At 36.1% G+C, this 6,119-nt stretch overlaps 1 protein-coding gene across 11 annotated transcripts in view; it reads left to right on the top strand.

Moving 5' to 3' along the window:
• Window positions 1-5,452: 5,452 nt before the first annotated feature.
• The window catches only part of wdp (windpipe), a 166,429-nt gene continuing 165,762 nt past the window's right edge, over window positions 5,453-6,119 (top strand). For 4 of the 11 annotated variants that reach the window (XR_010951370.1, XM_067776670.1, XM_067776669.1 and 1 more), the window contains exon 1: window positions 5,453-5,755. The gene's annotated coding sequence lies outside the window, so the exon portion shown is untranslated. Of the gene's footprint in view, window positions 5,936-6,119 lie in introns of all 11 variants that reach the window. The other 7 variants (XM_067776671.1, XM_067776659.1, XM_067776662.1 and 4 more) reach the window with 6 other exon arrangements.

Here is a 6,119-nt window from a genome sequence, read left to right as displayed (position 1 = left end):
TGCTTTGCACATAAAATATATTAACTTTGATTGGATAACGGTTGGTTGTACAGGTACAAAGGAATCGAAATAGACATAGAATGTTGTATAATTTTGAAATTTGACATGTGGACTGATATTGAGACTCTTCATAAAAATTTGAAAAAAGTTTTAAATAGGCGTGGCACCGCTCACTTGAGATAAAATAAATTTTACAAATATTATTAATCATAACTCAGAAATCGTTAACCCTATCGTAACAAAATTCGGCAGAGAGGTTACCATTATTATAAGGAATGTTGAAGATAAATTTACGAAATCGGTTAAGGACCACGCCCACTTTTATATTAAATATTTTTAAAAGGGTCGTGGACGAATAAAATAAGCTATATCTTTGCAAAAAAAAAGCTTTATATCAACGGTGTTTAATTTTCCAAGTGAATTTATAACAATAAATAGGAAAAACTTCAAAATTTAAAAAATGGGCGTGGTACCGCCCCTTTTATGACTAAGCCATAACTCGAAGCAAAATTAAGGGTTCGTAATAAAATTGGGTACACAAATTTTCCCTATAGCAGGAAATATTTCTAGAAAAAATGGACGAGATCGGTTAAAGACCACGCCCACTTTTATATAAAACTTTTTTGAGAGGGTCGTAGACGAAAATAATAAGCTATATCTTAGCGAAAAAGAGCTTTGTATCAATAGAATTTTACATTCTAAATTCAATTATAACATTAAATTGGAAAACACTAAAATTCTTGAAAATGGGTGTGGCACCGCCCCTTTTTTGACTAAGCGATTTTCTATGTTCAAGGAGCCATAACTCGAAGGAAAATTAACAAATCGTAATGAAATTGTGTACACATATTTTCCTTATAGCAGAAAATATTTCTAGTAAAATTGGACGGGATCGGTTAAAGACCACGGCAACTTTGATATAAAACAAGTTTAAAAGAGTCGTAGACTAGAATACTAAGCTATAACCTTAAAAAAAAAAATAGTTTTGAATCAATTATATTTTACTTATCAAGTTTTATAGTAAGAGGAAAGGGGGAGACATTTTTTTTTAACGGGCGGTGTCACGTGTTATGTAGAAAAGTAATTTATCTGAAATGGAATGTACAATTGAAGCTCACGCTGAGTATATAATGTTCGGTTACACCCGAACTTAGTCACCCTTACTTGTTATTTTTACCAAGCCCGCTCTGGGCGTGTAGTGGAACTAATATTAAATAGAATTTACAAGTCCGTAAGTATTGAATTGGGGAAGCAGGCAGTGCTGTATTATGTGTCATCGGCATTTTGATCTACTGCTAGAGCTATCTTATAATCATCAGGTTAAGGAAATCGCTCTATGGATGAGTCTGTCTGCAGGCTCATTTGGGGTCGGATGGTTCGGATAGGTCTTTGCAATCTTTACGGCGCTGATGGTGCATCTCATCGTCATTAGCAAAGATGTGGATGCTTGGCAGATAACTTGAGTGTGCTGTAAAAACCTGCGTTCTTACCGGATCTGAAGCAGCACTGGTATAGCCAAATCAGTACTGCGAGCTAGGGCTTCAGTCTTTTACAAAATATGTAGGAGGTTTGTTTGTTTGTTTCTTTAGACAGGATATCTATTATCAGGATTATCATGCCACAGCTTAAGTTACCCAGCATAAGTTAAGTGCGTTTTTTTTATCGGTCATCAATCCGCCATTATCATTTCTGCGAATTTTGCTCCGGTCTTGAGACCGTCATCACGCTAACCCTCTCATACACACCGATGAGGTCCTCAAGGGTGGTACGTAGTCATTGAGACATGTGCTTCGACTGCTCGATTACATCGAAGGGTCGAAGATTTCTCATAGCGACAAAGATAAAGATCTCTACAGCTCCTCTGCAATTACTTTTCAGATAAAATTGTTCTACGATGAACGTTTTTGGAACTTATTACAAATCATTGACTTGAGTCGAGTTTAGACCTAAAACTCGAGCTTAAAATTTTATTCCATTGATCTGTTGAAAAAACTTTTTAAACAATTTCTCTAAATTGGAATACTAACTTATACTAAGTTTTCTCAATTTTATGCGGCTAAAATTTTAAATTATTATAAAAATAAGTCTAAAATCGTTGCATTGTCTTAGCCAAAACAAAAAAAAAATTTTTAAATAATGAATGTAATTGAGTTAAACCAAGTTCTTCTATTTTTTTTTTTTTTTTTGTATAACATATGCAGAGGTAATACATCTCCCTTCTACCTATCCTTCTATACTTTACTCTACTTAGTCTACACGTCCATGCATGGATAGAATGAAACGGATCGAACAGTTTTATACAGAAAAATCAGGCCTTGGTCAGATTCTGCTCTTTCCCCTTCTCTGTTTTAAAACCAAAGATGTGCATATATAAGTTCGCTTATTAGATTTTTACATTTTTAAAAATTTTTTTTAAACAATTTTTTGGACCTTTTGTGAAATTGAGTTTAAAATTTAAACCAATCAAAATTAGAAAATAGAGTAGTGAACTGAGAGTTTTAAAATTTTGGTGAATAAAGTTTAAAATATTGCTTTAATTGGTGAATGGATCATAACCGTGCAAGTATTAAACAGTTACTTTATATATTTGCGAATATATTGCAAATTTGACGTGTTTCTAAGGGGGCATAGCACCTCAATTTTTTAAATTTTTCTTACCTTTTTTATATAGACGACACTTATAGACGTCATAAAGCTAAACCTAACGGAAAACTGAAATTAACTTTTCCCCAAGCCACCGTACACAGAAGTTTTCTCTATTTCGGTCAGCATCATAAAGCAATTTTATTGCAAAGTTGACTTAGCAACTTTTCCGAATACGCCAAACACGTGTCCGAAAACAAAGCAATCTGGTTTGATTTTACGATCCAAAGTGAAAGAGTGGTTCCAGCTGTTGAACTGAGCCGAGTTAATATATCATCCGGTTAACGTTCCTGTTATACATAAATAGAGCAAATCTTATGATCGTATACAGTAATAAATAAACTCCAGTACGTTTGACTGTGCAAAATTAATCTTTTTATTTGAATATTTACACGCTTCGAAGGTTATAGTCAATTGAAGTCAACTAAAATGTATCTCCCATTCAGGAAAGCTATGGAATCCTGGTGTTCTGTCCTTTCTTGTTTCTTTTGAACCATGCGCAAAGCCGCAGTTGTTTCACATTCCTACCGGTCTACTTTTCTGCTACATATTTTACCATATACAAAGATAAATTTATTTGCGATTACTTGTACAAGTTAGCAGTGCTCTCTAATGCTCAAATGCTTGAACGCTCGGCATATGCAAGTTATTAAGAAAGAAATATCGTCGTTCTATATCGGCAATTGGAATTAGTCCGCCATACGGTTCGCGGCGTATTTTTGCGACTACCTCACCTGGTTATCTCACTATTGTCCATTCATAGACGAAAAAATAATACAAATGATACCGTCGCTCAGCTGCTCTACCGTTGGCGCTTGATGCATGTATGTGTGGAGTGTACATCTGCCGTGTTTGTTCACTTTCCCAGCAGTCAAATCAACTAGCTAGAAGCTACTTCATTTCTAGAATGTATCAAAAGAGAAACTAAGCAAACTACCCTATTTTACCGCCTTTAAATTTTTTGATTTAAAACTCACTGATTAGGAAAGATTATAAATAAATGCAGTTGTCGGTGAATTTATTAACTTATTTGTTTTGCTAACTGGCGCCAATTGGTAACAACAAGGGAACTTTGATCGTTTTCCACCTGATCCTTTTAGCGGTGTGTTGGCTGTCCTCCTTCCTCTGCTTTCATAAGCTGCTTTCTATAAGAATACTTTTTAACACTTTACTCACCATCGAAGTCATATTTTCCGAAAGGTCCTTCCTTCTGACTTAGCTGATGGTATAGCTCAACGTCATTTCGCGCAAACGTATAAGTTTCTTTTCGTACTGGCGAAGGCGGCTTTAAAATTGAGGAAGAGGTGATGTGTCTCAACTCTTTTTTCGCGAGTTTTTTTCGAAGATTTGGCGCATTGTGAAAATCCGGTCAATGGTAGATTTACTGCATTGGTAAGGTTAAATCACCGATTTACGATTATAAAATTCATAGTAGTAACAAAAGTCCCTTGCTGGCAGCACTTAGTTAAAAGACAAACGCTCAATATAGTCGCCGAACTTAAAACAAGCACTCAGGAGGAAACTCCATGCCTGCCAAAGGACGGCGCATAGGACTGCCACGGGATGTATGTCTTCTTATATCGCCAACACGTCATCTACACAAAAATATTTTTTGTTAAATACCTAAAATATATTTGATTGAAGAGGCCCAACTTCCCAGGGGCAAGCACTGAGCAAGCAAGAAATTCGGCTCATAATAACTTAGCCTGATGAGCATAAATAGGACCTCAGCCTCATCCACGATGAATCGCCAAAGTCCTATGCCGATAAGTGCCCAGCGAAACCTGTTCCCGGAGTGAAATAACCGAAACTGGCAGTTGAGGCTAATAGACTTCCCCGGATGATGCGCTTCCGTCTAATATAACTTTGATGGAAATACTTAAATGGTAAAAGTTTTTACTTAACCGCAAGCAATCTCGACATACGCAATGTCTGTCCTGCATGTAATGTGCATCCGAATGACATCAACAAAGTTTTCAATTACAATGTGGAACGAACGCTTCTAACACCCATGTCTCTTTGGTTCAGCCCTATTGAAACTGCAAGCTTCCTTGGACATCCCTTAGAGGATAACGATGACAATTTACGATGAATCGGTACTATTAGATGGGGTGAAGCACTGTTAAAAGAAGAATATTGGAAAATTGCCGTCGACTCTGGACGCTACAAAATATCCAAAGCTTTATATTTATAGTAGGTTTACTTCTAATATAATTCGGACTAGTTCGAATTGAGTCAACATATCTCAGATAAATTCCCTGCACGGTTCTATTAATACGCCATACTGAGTATCTGTGAGTAACTTTTGTGTACATATGTACATATCAAAGTTTTGTATCTCTGACTGCCTCGTTAGCGCCTTTGTAGCAACAGTATTTCAACAGTGAGAACCCCTATCTCCCTATACCGCCAAGTGTACAAATTATATATCCGTCTGCTTATGCACTTCATGAATTTGATTCACTATCTTCCGCACTATCCCAACATCGCCACCTCCATTATTTGTATGCCTATCCGTCCGTTTGTGCTTTATTGCCATTTCTGTTGTTGTTCAATGAATATCTATATGTGTATGCATGCGTTTGGTGCCGCCACCGTCCTCCAAACGCTTCTCCAACTATGTGTGCGAATGCGGCTAATTTGTGTTTTAGTGGGTCTTTCTTGTTTTTGATTTTGGAGTTTTTTTGTTATATAGTGGCTGTGAGTACCTACCTACTGCCTGTGGGCTTAGCTTAGCGCTCTGTGTTTTTTGCTGCTGCCAGCTGCTGGCATTGTTGCTTAGATTGCTTTTGTGTTCGAGCGCTTATTTGTCGAAGAGCTTTCGAGCTGAGCGGTTGGTGCGGCGTGAATTGCTTATTTTTGGTTTACACTTTGTTAAGTGATTCGATCGTTCGATTGTTGGATTTGTGTGCGTTGTGTGGTGTGCAATCCAGTGAATTTGCTTGTTTTAGCAGACGATCGCTGTTTGTCGCAGTCATTCGCCGCTATTGTTGGTAGTGTCACGCGTTTTTAACTTTGCAGTATTTCGAATGGTAAAAGTTGGACAATTTTTGCAAAAAAAAAAGCAAACTTCAAAAAATAATTTGCATAATTTATTGCTGCAAGAAAAAAAGTAACTAAAGCAAAAAGTTAAAGGTTTTTTGAGAGAGAGAGGGTGAAGAGTGTTTTTTTTTTGTTCTAAATATACAATATGTGACAAACTTTGCTGCAATTTAGAACACTGTGCGTTGTGATGATCTTTTTACACAAATTTGAAATATTTCTAACATAAACTTTTTACAAAAAACTCAAAGTATGTAATTTAGCTACATCGTAAATTTTCTATACAATGAAAATTGTATGCTCAATATTCGAATTTCAATTACTTATGTAATTGTATTGCTGCAATCATGACCACTGTGCGCAGTGTTAATCTGCTGTGTAATGAATGAATTTTTAAATGCATTTCAAAGGAGTGAATAATATGGAATTTTTAC

The sequence above is a fragment of the Eurosta solidaginis genome, chromosome 3 (assembly GCF_040869045.1).
Source record: "Eurosta solidaginis isolate ZX-2024a chromosome 3, ASM4086904v1, whole genome shotgun sequence".
Taxonomy (NCBI): Eukaryota; Metazoa; Arthropoda; class Insecta; order Diptera; family Tephritidae; genus Eurosta; species Eurosta solidaginis.
This window is presented reverse-complemented; position numbering and strand designations above follow the sequence as displayed.